The sequence below is a fragment of the Schistocerca gregaria genome, chromosome 8 (genome assembly GCF_023897955.1).
Source record: "Schistocerca gregaria isolate iqSchGreg1 chromosome 8, iqSchGreg1.2, whole genome shotgun sequence".
NCBI lineage: Eukaryota > Metazoa > Arthropoda > Insecta > Orthoptera > Acrididae > Schistocerca > Schistocerca gregaria.
The window spans coordinates 500,014,995-500,030,898 of record NC_064927.1 but is presented as its reverse complement, the minus strand read 5'-3'; the positions used below and the strand labels follow the sequence as shown (position 1 = coordinate 500,030,898).

The 15,904-nt window shown below is 46.6% G+C and overlaps 1 protein-coding gene across 4 annotated transcripts in view; it reads left to right on the top strand.

Moving 5' to 3' along the window:
* LOC126285357 (myotubularin-related protein 3) overlaps nucleotides 1-15,904 on the top strand; it is a 158,734-nt gene that overhangs the window by 56,131 nt on the left and 86,699 nt on the right. The window lies entirely within an intron of this gene.

The following is a 15,904-nucleotide window of genomic DNA, read 5'->3' as shown; positions in this document are numbered from 1 at the left end:
ACATCGGGGACACGCTACAATCCTGTCTCACTCCCTTCCCAACCACTGCTCCCCTTTGATGCCCCTCAACTCCAATATCTACCACCTGCTTTCTGTACAAATTATACATAGCCTTTCGCTCCCTGTGTTCTACCCCTGCCACCTTCAGAATTTGAAAGAGAGTATTCCAGTCAACATTGTCAAGAGCTTTCTCTAAATCTACAAATGCTAGAAACGTAGGTTTGCCTTTTCTTAATCTTTCTTCTAAGATAAGTCGTAAGGTCAGTATTGCCTCACGTGTTCCAACATTTCTACGGAATCCAAACTGATCTTCCCCGAGGTCCACATCTACCAGTTTTTCCATTCGTCTGTAAAGAATTCGCATTAGTATTTTGCAGCTGTGACTTATTAAACAGATAGTTCGGTAATTTTCACATCTGTCAGCACCTGCTTTCTTTGGGATTGGAATTATTATATTCTTCTTGAAGTCTGAGGGTATTTCGCCTGTCTCATACATCTTGCTCACCAGCTGGTAGAGTTTTGTCATGACTGTCTCTCCCAAGGCCGTCAGTAGTTCTAATGTTGTCTACTCCGGGGGCCTTGTTTCGACTCAGGTCTTTCAGTGCTCTGTCAAACTCTACACACAGTATAGTATCTCCCATTTCATCTTCATCTACATCCTCTTCCATTTCCATAATATTGTCCTGAAGTACATCGCCCTTGTATAGACCATCTATATACTCCTTGCACCTTTCTGCTTTCCCTTCTTTGCTTAGAACTGGGTTTCCATCTGAGCTCTTGATATTCATACATGTGGTTCTCTTCTCTCCAAAGGTCTCTTTAATTTTCCTGTAGGCAGTATCTATCTTACCCCTAGTGAGATAAGCCTCCACATCCTTACATTTGTCCTCTAGCCATCCCTGCTTAGCCATTTTGCACTTCCTGTCGATCTCAATTTCAAGACGTTTGTATTCCTTTTCACCTGCTTCATTCAATTAAATTCAATATTTCTTTGTTACCCAAGACTTTCTACTAGCCTTTTTACCTACTTTATCCTCTGCTGCCTTCACTACTTCATCCCTCAGAGCTACCCATTCTTCTTCTACTGTGTTTCTTTCCCCCATTCCTGTCAATTGTTGCCTTATGCTCTCCTTGAAACTCTGTACAACCTCTGGTTCTTTCAGCTTATCCAGATCCCATGTCCTTAAATTCCCACCTTTTTGCAGTTTCTTAAGTTTTAACCTACAGGTCATAACCAATAGATTGTGGTCAGAGTCCACATCTGCCCTACAATTTAAAACCTGATTCCTAAATCTCTGTCTTACCATTATATAATCTATCTGATACCTTTTAGTATCTCCAGGATTCTTCCATGTATACAACCTTCTTTTATGATTCTTGAACCAAGTGTTAGCTATGATTAAGTATTTATTACTTTTAAGAAATTTCGATTTTAATCTAAAGTTGTCAGGAGGTTTGGTGGTTCATCCGTGGAGACATCAAATGTATTGCAATCCCCACCCCCTTCCCCTACCCATTTCTATATTATTTTTGCAAATAGTCTTATCAAAATCATTAGAAACTGCAACATCACTTAAACATGATAAGACTGTTCTCTGAATTTGTACAGAAGACAACAAAGTCCACACTTAGTTGATGGATTACAAAAGCTTCAATATGTATTTGAGTAAACTGTTGGTTTAATTGTTAATTCCATTGTTTTTGTCTCATGAGCTTTTTTCTTATTTTAGAATAGGCCCGCGGTATTCCTGCCTGTCGTAAGAGGCGACTAAAAGGAGTCTCAAACATTTCGGCCTTATGTGATGGTCCCCTGTCCGGTTTGACCTCCATATTTCAAAATTTTTCCGGGTGGCGAGCCAATTGCGGAAGGACGCCTTACATGGTGTTTTTCTATTTGTCCATCGTGCACCACCATCTTGCATGCTATCTATTGTCATGTGGCGGGCTTTACACCACATGTCCTCTGGGTTGCCTCCTTGTCTACATCTACATCTACATCTACATCCGTACTCCGCAAGCCACCTGACGGTGTGTGGCGGAGGGTACCCTGAGTACCTCTATCGGTTCTCCCTTCTATTCCAGTCTCGTATTGTACGTGGAAAGAAGGATTGTCGGTATGCTTCTGTGTGGGCTCTAATCTCTCTGATTTTATCCTCATGGTCTCCTCGCGAGATATACGTAGGAGGGAGCAATATACTGCTTGACTCTTCGGTGAAGGTATGTTCTCGAAACTTCAACAAAAGCCCGTACCGAGCTACTGAGCGTCTCTCCTGCAGAGTCTTCCACTGGAGTTTATCTATCATCTCCGTAACGCTTTCGCAATTACTAAATGATCCTGTAACGAAGCGCGCTGCTCTCCGTTGGATCTTCTCTATCTCTTCTATCAACCCTACCTGGTGCGGATCCCACACTGCTGAGCAGTATTCAAGCATTGGGCGAACAAGCGTACTGTAACCTACTTCCTTTGTTGTCGGATTGCATTTCCTTAGGATTCTTCCAATGAATCTCAGTCTGGCATCTGCTTTACCGAAGATCAACTTTATATGATCATTCCATTTTAAATCACTCCTAATGCGTACTCCCAGATAATTTATGGAATTAACTGCTTCCAGTTGCTGACCTGCTATTTTGTAGCTAAATGATAAGGGACCTATCTTTCTATGTATTCGCATCACATTACACTTCGCTACATTGAGATTCAATTGCCATTCCGTGCACCATGCGTCAATTCGCTGCAGATCCTCCTGCATTTCAGTACAATTTTCCATTGTTGCAACCTCTCGATACACCACAGCATCATCTGCAAAAAGCCTCAGTGAACTTCCGATGTCATCCACCAGGTCATTTATGTATATTGTGAATAGCAACGGTCCTATGACACTCCCCTGCGGCACACCTGAAATCACTCTTACTTCGGAAGACTTCTCTCCATTGAGAATGACGTGCTGCGTTCTGTTATCTAGGAACTCCTCAATCCAATCACACAATTGATCTGATAGTCCGTATGCTCTTACTTTGTTCATTAAACGACTATGGGGAACTGTGTCAAACGCCTTGCGGAAGTCAAGAAACACGGCATCTACCTGTGAACCCGTGTCTAAGGCCCTCTGAGTGTCGTGGACGAATAGCGCGAGCTGGGTTTCACACGATCGTCTTTTTCGAAACCCATGCTGATTCCTACAGAGTAGATTTCTAGTCTCCAGAAAAGACATTATACTCGAACATAATACTTGTTCCAAAATTCTACAACTGATCGACGTTAGAGATATAGGTCTATAGTTCTGCACATCTGTTCGACGTCCCTTCTTGAGAACGGGGATGACCTGTGCCCTTTTCCAATCCTTTGGAACGCTTCGCTCTTCTAGAGACCTACGGTACACCGCTGCAAGAAGGGGGGCAAGTTCCTTCGCGTACTCTGTGTACTCTGTGTAAAATCGAACTTGTGCGCAATCCCCTTCTTAGCGCCCACGACAACTGTGGACCCTTTCAACAACAAAAATTCAGCACTGTAGCCAGTCCGTTGTGGTGGGGTCGTCATGTACCCTCTTGGTTGTAGCCCCCTGACAACGCAGGGATCGCACTACAGATGCCAGAGCTGTTTCCTCCCCATGCAATCCAAGGAGTATGTGCCCATCTTGTCTGGGGCACGGGGACTCAGGGCAATGGGATATCGGCCAGGTACCTGTTGCTTTGGCTGGGTGGCGCCCTTGGGGAGAGCCCTCGTTCGGAGTAGGTGGCATCTGGGCGGATGTGGCGCAATGAAGCGCAATAAATCTCACCAAGCTGGTGGTCGCACTGCCACCAGCGTCTCTAAGCGAGGCAGAATTGAATTTGATGCTGCACAATATGACCCTCAGTCGTTCCCCTCATTGGCTGTGCCGTGGAAGGGACGCAGATCTAGTGCCAAGCCGGAGCCTTATGTACCACAATACCTTGTCTGCAGCAAGACTGATGGTGACTCTTTTATTTCGTCAAAGCCTCTGTTTTTTGTGGAACACCTGGAGGATAAGTTTGGGGAAGTGGCGGGGTTGTCTAAAATGAGGAATGGGTCCATCCTTCTCAAGACATCCTCCCCAGCCCAGTCACGGGCGTTGCTCTTGTGTGATAAGCTGGGAGACGTCCCTGTTACCGTCACTCCCCACAGTAGCTTAAATATGGTCCAGGGGATTATTTACCATGACGACCTCTTCTTACAATCCGATGACGAGCTGAGAGCTGACTTGGAACGACGTGGTGTTCATTTTGTCCGTCGTGTACACAGAGGACCCAAGACTAACAGGGTGGCCAGCAGTGCCTTTATCTTGGCCTTCGAGGGTGCTGTATTGCCTGAGAAGGTCAAGGTAATGGTTTACCGTTGTGACATCAAGCCATACGTCCCTCCCCCGATGCGGTGCTTCCAGTGCTGGAAGTTTGGGCATATGTCCTCCCGTTGCCCATCCAGCGCCACATGTCGAGATTGCGGACGCCCCTCTCATCCCGATTCTCCATGTGCGCCTCCGCCTGTCTGTGTCAACTGTGGAGAACACCACTCTCCATGCTCGCCGGACTGCCACGTTCTTCATAAGGAGCGGAAGATAATGGAATTTAAGACTCTGGACCGGCTTACTTATCGCAACGCAAAACTGAAATTCGAAAGGTTGTATCCTGTCCCACTTCGAACATCGTATGCTGCAGCCACGTTATCGTCGCCCTCGCGGGCGGCAGTTGTCGCCTTATCTGTGCCGCCTTCAGTGGGCCCTCGGGGCCGTCCATCTCTGTCTGCACCCCTCGTGTCTGGGGGCAAGCCTTCCTCTGTTGCCCCCTTTGCAGTTGGGGGCAAACACTCTTCTGTCATTCCCCCCCCCCCCCCCTCCCCCGCACATCTGCTCAAAAAACCAGGGGCCTCGATCCCTCCCCCTCCCCCTTCCCCTCCTCCTCCTCCTCCTCCTCCTCCTCCTCCTCCTCCTCCTCCGCCGGCGTTGCCTCTGCCGGTTCCTCTCTCGCGAAAGGGGTCCTTCGGGGCCCTCCCTTCTTCAGTTTCTTCTCCTACCCAGCCGGATGTCAGCCAGTGGCTGAAGGTTCCGCCACCTGCTGGTCGTAGGGCTTCTGCGTCGTCGTCAGCCTCCGACCCTCCTTCAGAGAAACTCTCCCAGCCCTCTAAGCCAAAGGACACTCGAGAAGAAGGAACGGAACGTGTCCAAGAAGAAGGACGTTCCGTTGGTTTCAGTACCTCCTGCTGTACACAGTTTTGGCTCTGGGGATGAGGTGGAGATCCTCGCCTCTGCCGCGGATCTCGCCCTCACGAAACCCTTGGGTGCCTCTCCTATGGACGTAGCTGACTCTCGCCCGGTGGCGGCCGTTGGCTCTGAGGTGCCGTCTGCCTCTTAGTCGCCTTCACGCCCTCCCAGTCCCTTCCTGCTTCCATTCTCCAGTGGAATTGCGGCGGTTATTTCCGCCACCTGCCTGAGCTCCGGATGCTTCTGAGTGTTTCCCCTGTTCTCTGCATTGCTCTTCAGGAAACTTGGTTTCCAGCAATGTGGACCCCTGCCCTTCGCGGTTATCGGGGATACTATAAGAACCGCGCTGCCTGTCAACGAGCTTCAGGTGGAGTTTGTCTCTTTGTTCACCACTCTGTCTGTAGCTTGCCAGTACCCCTTCTGATGCCTATAGAGGCAGTCGCTGTCAGGATTGAGCTCTCGCCGGCTATTACTGTTTGCTCTGTTTACGTTCCTCCCTATGGGCAGCTCCCCCGACATGTCTTGGCTGCGCTGCTGGCTCCAATCCCTCCGCCATTGCTGCTTCTGGGCAATTTCAATGCCCACAACCCTCTATGGGGTGGGACTGTCTCTGATGACCGCAGTTGTGCCATGGAGCATGTGTTCGCTCAGCTCGACCATGGCGTCTTGAACACTGGTGCTCCCACGCATTTCAGTGTGACCCATGGCTCGTTCTCGGCCATCGATCTCTCTCTTTGCAGCCCCGGACTTGTCCCATCCCTCCACTGGAGAGTGCATCCTGACCTGTGTAGTGACCATTTTCCCATCTATTTGTCACTGCCCCAGTGTCATTCTTCTGGGCGCCTGCCCCGCTGGGCTCTCAACAGGGCTGACTGGCCGGCTTTTACTTCCACTGCCACCATTGCTTCTCCCCCACAGGGTGACATTGACGAGGTGGTCCGTGTCTTGACCACGTCAATTATTTCTGCGGCCAAGGCTGCCATCCCCCGCTCTTCTGGACTCCCTCGGAGGAAGGCCGTCCTCTGGTGGTCGCTGAAGATTACTGAGGCTATTCGCGACTGTAGGCGGGCTCTCCAGCGTCGTAGGCGGCACCCGGCTCTGGAGACCCTCATCACCTTTAAGAAGCTCCGTGCCTTGGCCCGTCGTCTCATTGCATGGCATAAGCAGGAGTGCTGGGAGAGGTATTTTTCATCCTTGGGCTCCCGTGTCTCCCCATCACTCGTGTGGTCCCGCATCCGGCGGATTTATGGATACCAGACCCCTATGGGTGTCCCTGGAATCTCCCTGGACGGCGCTGTCTGCACTGACGCTGCCGCCATTGCTGACCACCTTGCCACGCACTTTGCTACGAGCTCTGCGACTGCAACTTACCCTCCCACCTTTCGCTCTCTAAAGGAGCGCACCGAGCGGACGCCGCTATCATTCCACACACGTTGTTCTGAAAAATATAATGCTCCTTTCAGGAAGAGGGAATTCCTCGCTGCCCTCGCCGATTGCCCTGATACGGCACCAGGACCGGACAGCATCCACACGCAGATGCTGAAGCATCTCTCCAGGGACTGCTAGAGACACATCCTCACCATCTTTAACTGCATTTGGAGCGAGGGCGTGTTCCCGTCGCAATGGCGAGAGGGTGTTATTGTCCCCATCTTGAAGCCCGGTGCGGTGGACAGCTATTGTCCCATTACCCTCACCAACGTTTTGTGCAAATTGCTCCAACGTATGGTGGGGCGGCGTTTGTGTTGGGTCCTTGAGTCGCGCGGTCTCCTCGCTCCATCCCAGGGTGGCTTCCGTCAGGGCCGGTCTGCTGCAGACAATTTGGTGCGGCTGGAATCTGCTATCCGTACGGCCTTTGCCCGCTGTCAGCATCTCGTTGCTGTATTTTTTGATCTGCGGAAGGCATATGACACAACATGGAGGCATCACATCCTTGCTACGTTGCGTGAGTGGGGTCTTCGTGGTCAGCTCCCAGCTTTTCTTCAAAACTTTTTGTTGCGCCGCTCTTTCCGGGTGCAAGTCGGTGCCGCCCCTAGTTCATCTTATATACAGGAAAATGGGGTCCTGCAGGGCTCGGTGTTGAGTGTTTCCTTATTTCTAGTGGCAATTAATGGTCTGGCTGCAGCCGTGGGGTCGTCGGTGTCTCCTTCTTTGTATGCCAGCGACTTCTGCATCTCATTTAGCTCAACGACTACGGGAGTCGCTGAACGCAGGCTGCAAGCAGCCATTCGCAAGGCGACATCATGGGCTCTGACTCATGGATTTCAGTTCTCTGCAGCCAAGACTCGAGTTATGCACTTCTGCAGGCGTCGGACGGTCCACCCTCATCCAGAACTTTACCTACTTGAAGTGGTGTACACTAGCCGCTTCTTAGGACTCGTCTTTGATGCCCGGTTCACATGGGTTCCTCATATTACTCAGCTGAAGCAAAAGTGCTGGCGGCACCTCAACGCCTTCCGCTGTCTGAGCCACGCGTCTTGGGGTGCAATCGCAGCACGCTGTTGCGATTGTACAGAGCCCTTGTGCAGTCCAGGCGTGATTATGGGAGCCTGGCCTATGGGTCTGCATCACCCTCAGTGTTGACGTTGTTGGACCCCAGACACCACTGTGGGGTTCGGCTTGCAACTGGCGCTTTCCGTAAGAGACCCGTGGATAGTCTACTGGTGGGGGCCGGGGTTCCCCTGCTGCGCATTCGCCGCCACTGACTGCTCGCCGACTATGCTGTCCACGTGCATTGCTCACCGGGCCATCCCAATCATCGCCTGCTTTTCCTCTGCCCGACCGGCGACCTAGGTCTGGGCTTTCCATTGCTGTCCGCGTCCAGTCCCTGCTGTCGGAACTGGGGTCGTTCCCTCTTCTGCCACCCTTCCGGGTCCGTGCACCCACGCCTCCCTGGTGTATGCCCCAGCCGTCCGTCTGCCTGGACTTGGCACGGGAACCCAAGGACTCGGTTCCGCATGTGGCCCTCCGTCACCGTTTTCTTGCGCTCCTCGCCTCATTTTCAGGCTGTGAGCCTGTCTACACTGATGGTTCCCTGGTGGATGGTCGTCCTGCCTACACTTTTGCTTACGCTGCCCATGTTGAACAGCGCTCCTTGCTGGCTGGCTGCAGTATTTTTACTGCAGAGCTGGTGGCCATATTGCATGCTCTTGAGCATATGCGTTCCTTCTCAGGTACGTCCATCGTCATCTGCAGTGACTCCCTGAGCAGCCTCCAGGCTATCGACCGCTGCTACACGTCTTCTCCTCTGGTATCCTTTATTCAGGAGTCTGTTTTTGCCATTACCCGCTCTGGTCGTTCGGTGGTCTTTGTTTGGACGCCAGGTCACGTTGGCATCCCAGGGAATGAACGTGTCGACAGGCTGGCCAAAGGGGCGGTCGACGCCCCCACTTTGGCGATCGGCCTCCCAGCTCGTGATTTGCAGCTGGCGTTGCGCCGTAAGGTGCTTCAGATGTGGCGTGACGAGTGGCATAGCCTGACTTCTCCGAATAAACTGCGGGCTGTTAGGAGACGACCGATGTGTGGCGGTCCTCCCTGCGGGCTTCTTGCGGGGACTCTGTCATCCTGTGTCGGCTCCGCATCGGCCATACCTACCTGATGCACGGACATCTTTTGCGTCAGGAGGATCCCCCCCTGTGTCAGTGTGGGTCCGGGTTGACAGTCGCCCACATTTTGTTGGAGTGTCCCCGCCTGCGCACCCTCCGGCAGACTTTTAATCTCCTGGGCACGTTGCCTTTGGTTTTATGCGACGATGCCTCCATGGCTGACGACGTTTTACATTTTATCCGTGGTAGTCCTTTTTATGGTTGCATTTAGGGGGGACCTGTCCCTTTCCCTTTCTGTGTATCTTGTCCTCGAGTGTCTCATTGGTTGCAGATTTTAATGTGTGTATTCGGATGGTTGAATTTTTCCCAATTTTTGTTCCAATGGTCAGTCAACCAGTCTCTGGCCCTCTTCTTTTCTTCCGTTTCTTTTTGTCCGGTGTTCGTCTGTACTCTTCTTGTCTCTAGTGTTCGCTGCCACATTGGTGTTCTTTCAGTGACTGGGGGGAGGGGCGTCTCCTCCCCCCTTGGGGTTTTACCTGCTCCGTGAATTTTGTTTCGCCGGTTTTTTGGAATGGGGGACTGATGACCTTAGCTGTTTAGTCCCCCTTAAACATCCCAACAACCACCACCACCACAACTGCATCAACACACTGTGTGACAGTGAACATTGTTCATTATACTGTGCACTGGACTCCTATATTCCTTCCTAAAGTACAAATCTGCGGTAACTACTGTTCATCTTTTGATTGGTTTGGAGTGGCCCCCACAACTTTCTCTCCTCTACCGACACCTACTTCTCAGAGTAGCACTTGTATCCAATAACATCAATTATTTGCTGGTTGTATTCCAATCTCTGTTGGCCCCTATAGTTTTCAACCTCTACAGAACCCCACCAATAGCATGGAAATTATTCCCTGATGTCATAACACATGACCGAGTGAGGTGGTGCAGTGGTTAGCACGCTGAACTCGCATTCGGGAGGACGACGGTTCAATGCCGCATCTGGCCATTCTGATATACGTTTTCTATGATTTCTCTAAATCGCTCCAGGCAAATGCCGGGATGGTTCCTTTGAAAAGGGCATGGTCAACTTCCTTCCCCGTCCTTCCCTAATCCGATGAGACCGATGACCTCGCTGTTTGGTCTCTTCCCCCAAACAACCCCAACCCTCATAACACATGTTCCACCATCTTGTCAGTGTTTTCCATGTGTTCCTTTCGTCAATGACTGTGGAGAACCGCCCATTCAACCTAATTTTCAACATTCGTGTTTAGTATCACATTTCAAACAATTCAATTCTCTTCTTTTCTGGTTTTCCCACTGTCCACTATTCACTACCATCCAATGCTGTGCTCCAAAAATACCTTCTCAGAAATTTCTTCCGCAGATTAAGACCAGTGTTTGATACCAGTAGACTGCTTTTCACCAGGAATGTCCTCTTCACAAGTGCCAGTCTACTTTTTGTTTCCTCTTTGCATCATCTGTCATGTGTTATTTTGCTTCCAAGGTAGCAAAGTTCCTTCACTTCAGCCACATCTGGGTCACCAATTTTGAAGTTAAGTTTATCTCATTTGTTCTACTCATTATATTTGTCTTCCATAATTTACCGAGGCTCAGTCTTATCTGCTCATTAAAGTAATCATTCCATTCAACAGGTTCTTTCTCACAAAGGATAGCCACGTTATAAGTTAATCTTATCACCATTATCCTTTCACCCTCAATTTTAATCCCACTCCTAAATCTTTGTTATTTTGATCAATGCTGCTTCAGTGTACAGATGGCACAATAGTGGCAAAAGACTGCATCCCTGACTTGCGTGCTTTTCAATCTGAGCACTTCATTCTCGGTCTTCCATTCGTATTGTTTTGCTCGGTGATCATACTTGATCTCAAATTTATTCTCACTGTTGACAAAGAGAAGGCACTATTGTACTAATGCAGCATGGTGGACAGCGACACGGGACTTATTTGACAGTACAGACATTACACTGTCGTACCTGTGTATGACTGAGTGGAGTGCTAACAACTTGCCTATTTAATGCCTTGTTCTAGTCAGAACACTGTTTATGGGAAGTGTTGCCCATCTGCTTTCAAGAAATCTGTTGCAGAAAGTCAACATTTGCAGGTGCAAGCATATGCTTTGTCAGAAACAGCATACAAATATTGGTTTTGGTGCTTTAAAGACAACAGTTTTGCTTTGAGTGACAAAATGCATCCTCGCCACTGTGGTATACCATGAACTGCTGCAGCTGGTTCAGACAGTGGACGCTGGGTGCCACAGTGCTCAGATACTCAGTTTGAATCGGGCGCTTAAAGACAATCGTCTACAAAATGCTCAGAGATGCCACAAAAGTCATTCGCTTCACGACAGTGCCAGTGTGCGTATTGCGAACTGAGTGAGGGAAACCTGCAAGAGGCATCGATGGTACGTCTAGTCTCGCGCACCATATTCACAGGGCATTGACACTTCCAGTTACCATTTGTTTTGGTCTGAGCAGCATGGGCTTTCTAAACAGCACTTCGCATCTATTAACAATCTCTGGTTTTCTAATGCGTCTCTAACGCTAGATATTTTTGGAGAAAGAATGAAATATGCAATTGTCAAAACCTTTTGTAAGAAAGTTGACGAGATGCCAATAACTACTGACCTGAAACTTCCTGGCAGATTAAAACTGTGTGCCCGTCTGAGACTCGAACTTGGGACCTTTGCCTTTTGCGGGCAAGTGCTCTACCAACTGAGCTACCTGAGCACAACTCACGCCCCGTCCTCACAGCTTTACTTCTGCCAGTATCTCGTCTCCTACCTTCCACACTGTACAGAAGCTCTGCTACGAACCTTGCAGAACTAGCACTCCTGAAAGAAAGGGTATTGCGGAGACATGGCTTAGCGACAGCCTTGGGTATGTTTCCAGAATGAGATTTTCACTCTGCAGCAGAGCGCTTGCCCGCAAAAGAAAAAGGTCCCGAGTTCGAGTCTCGGTCCGGCACACAGTTTTAAGGTGCCAGGAAGTTTCATATCAGCACACACTCTGCTGTAGAGTGAAAAATCTCATTCTTGAAACTACTGACCTGTTTCACTGCTGACATTTTCAAAAAATTTTAACTCGGTGATGTATTCTAGGACAGTATCTCACATGAGCAGCTATAACATACTCAGGAAATCACTGTTTGGGTTTCAGAAGAATTGCTGTGTTGAGAATGCCTTTTACATGTTCACTCACCAAATTTGACGAGCATTAAATAATATAATAGTGGCAGTTGGCATTTCCTGTGATTTGACTGTGCGAATCGCTATATTCGCCTAGATAAATTGGAGTTTCGTGGCATTGATGGTATAGCAGATCAATGGATAATGTTGTACCTAACCAAAAGAATGTACTTGCTCATTCAGTCGTTGTAATCTGGGGATATTATTCTGACTGGGGCGAAAACATGTATGGGCTTCCCAAGGCTTAAGCTTAGGTCCACTATTGCTCCTGAGATGTGTAAACAATCCTCTGTCTAATATACAACAAGCAGAATCAGTTCTTTTTGCAGATGACACTAGTGTTGTAGTCAATCCAAGCATCCATTCCGAAACAGAAGATTTTTTTTATTATTTTTTATTTTTTATTATTTTTTTTCCCCCTCCAAGTCATCAGTTTTCTGACTGTTTTAATGCAGCCTGCTACAAATTTCTCTCCTGTGCCGCCCTCTTCATCTCATAGTAGCACTTGCAACCTGCATCCTCAATTATTTGCTGGATGTATTCCAATCTCTGTATTCCTCTACAGTTTCTGCTCTCTACAGCTGCCTCTAGTACCATGGAAATCATTCCCTGATTTCTTAACAGATGCCCCATCATCCTGTCCCTTCTCCATGTCAGTGTTTTCCACATATTCCTTTACTCTCCGATTCTGTCCAGAACATCCTCATTCCTTACCTTACCAGTCCATCTAATTTTCAACATTTGTCTTTAGCACCACATCTCAGATACTTTGATTTTCTCCTGTTCCGGTTTCCCCACATCCATGTTTCACTACCATACAAGGCTGTGCTTCAAATGTGCCTTCTTAGAAAATTCTTCCTCAAACTAAGGCGTATATTGTATATTAAATCTTAAATAGTGTTCGTTAAACTATCATTGACTGGTTTTCTGTGAGTAGCCTCACCCTCAATTTAAAAAAAAAAATGCATCATATTCAGTTCTGCACATCTAAAGGAACTACACCAATGATAAATAACACATGGCAAGGAAATAATAAAAAGGGTGGAAACTTCAGAATTCTTAGGGGTCCATATTGACGAGAACTTAAAGTGGAAAAAAACATATTTTGGAACTCCTAAAACAACTTAGTTCAGCCACATTTGCTCTTAGAAATATTGTAAATCCTGGAGAGATACAAAGCAATAAGTTGGCATGTTTTGCATATTTTCATTCAATAATGTCATAAGGGATAAAGTTCTGGAGTAACTCTTCTTGAAGAAAGAAAGTTTTCATTGCTTAAAATAAATAATTAAATATGCGCTGCAAGAGTAATATGGTGTGGATACCCGTGATCATGTTGTAGACATCTGTTTAAAGAGTTGGGCATCCTGAGGCTGCTTCACAATGTGTTTATTCAACAATTATTTACATAATTACACTACCAGAAGAATAAATGATATACATTAGCACAAAAAGGGATGCATAATGTTGTAACAAATGTTTGTGATAATTTACCAAGGAATATAAAATGTCTGACAGAGAGAAAAGTAAAATTTGAAATCAACCTAAAAAAGTTTTTCCTTAACAACTTCTTCTATGCCATAGAATAATTTCTATTAGTGTAATCTGTAAAAGGTGGTGGGTAGAAATTACTAACACACATCTGTAGATTTTTTTTAATGTTCAGCATGTAACCATATTTACAAATTAAGTTGTGATGTGTATGTAAAATGATTTGTTCAACATCATTACGATTTATCATACAAATGGTCCATGAATGTGAATCAAACTAACTAACTAACTTGCTTCACGAGTGCATCACCATAAAGGAACCTCAATTCTTTTTAATCTGTACCCATTTGGTACCCGAAAATTCAGAAAAGGTTTTAGCTGCTAAGGGCACTACTTTCAATAAATTATCATTCTTTTAAAATAAAAATTTATTTTGTGTCCAACAAACAGTGAGAGTTAATTAAAGTACCCAGTAAATTTTGTGTGTAACTTGTCTTTCCCTAAACTTATACCTATTCTCTTGAGCATTTCAAACATCTTGCACCATTTCACATTGTCAAACACTTTTTGTAGGTTCACAAATCCTGTAAACATGCCTTTTATTTGCCTTAAGTCTTGTTTCTGTTATCAAGTGCAGTGTTATAACTGCCCTGTGGTGTTGCCTTTACCTTTTCTGCAACCCCACTGATCATCTGTTAGATCCTCATAAATTTTTTTCCCCCTATATGTTATTCTGCAGAGTTCCCATTAGTTTTTAAGTAATACTTCTACTAACTGAGAAAGTTTGTTATATTGCAACTCTGAATTGCTGCTTCTCAGTTAAAGGGTTAGATAAAACTGTTTATATTAAATATAAGGGGCAATCAGATAAAGAAAAGTCTACTACTTCAGAAATAATCACCATGACTGTTAATACATTCATCACAGTGTGGGACAAGATGGTCAGTGCATTCACAGAAAAGTGTCTGTGGTTGCCTAAGGAATGAGAATTGTACCCAGGCATGCCCCTCTTCATGCTAAGGAAATTGACAGCTACAGATATCTTTCTTCAGGGCTCCAGAAGTACGGAAATTGCGTGCAGAGAGATCGGGACTGTATTAAATTAATAACTAAATGTAATGTGCGAAGAGAGTGATAGAAATAAGGCTGAGAACATTTTGGGAGAAGATAAAAGTGAGTTAGACATGAGAAGTTATCTAAAATTATGGGATTTAGATGCTGCGGAGGAGGGAATCAAATCAGCTGGGGTGGCAGGAAGGTTGCATCCCAAAAGCTGAACAACAGTTCAGCCATCTGGTATGACATGTTGTCTCCAGATTCTCTCTCCCCCTCCCCTCTCCTATTCCCCCTCCCCCATCCACACATCGATGCAGAAGGTACTACTGATCAAACTCTGAATCTCCAAATTTGTTATTCTTGTTGTTGTGGTCTTCAGTCCTGAGACTGGTTTGACACAGCTCTCCATGCTACTCTATCCTGTGCAAGCTGCTTCATCTCCCAGTACCTACTGCAACCTACATCCTTCTGAATCTGCTTAGTGTAGTCATCTCTTGGTCTACGATTTCTACCCTTTGCGCTGCCCTCCAATACTAAATTGGTGATCCCTTGATATCTCAGAACATGTCCTACGAGCCGATCCCTTCTTCTAGTCAAGTTGTGCCACAAACTCCTCTTCTCCCCAATCCTGTTCAATACCTCCACATTAGTTATGTGATCTACCCATCTAATCTTCACCATTCTTCTGTAGCACCACATATCGAAAACTTCTATTCTCTTCTTGTCCAAACTAGTTATCGTCCACATTTCACTTCCATACATGGCTACACTCCGTACAAATACTTTCAAAAATGTCTTTCTGACACTTAAATCTATACTCGATGTTAACAAATTCCTCTTCTTCAGAAACGCTTTTCTTGGCATTGCCACTCTACATTTTATATCCTCTCTACTTCGACCATCATCAGTTATTTTGCTCCCCAAATAGCAAAACTCCTTTACTACTTTATGTGTCTCATTTCCTAATCTAATTCCCTTGGCATCCCCCGACTTAATTCAACTACATTCCAGTATTCTCGTTTTGCTTTTGTTGATGTTCATCGTATATCCTCCTTTCAAGACACTGTCCATTCCGTTCAACTTCTCTTCCAAGTCCTTTGCTGTCTCTGACAGAATTACAATGTCATTGGTGAACCTCAAAGTTTTTATTTCTTTACCATGGATTTTAATACCTTCTCCGAATTTTTCTTTTGTTTTCTTTATTGCTTGCTCAATAAACAGATTGAATATCATAGGCATAGGCTACAACCCTGTCTCACTCCCTTCCCAACCGCTGCTTCCCTTTCATGCCCCTCAACTGTTATAACTGCCATCTGGTTTCTATACAAATTGTAAATAGCGTTTCGCTCCCTGTATTTCACCCCTGCCCCCTTTAGAATTTGAGAGAGAGTA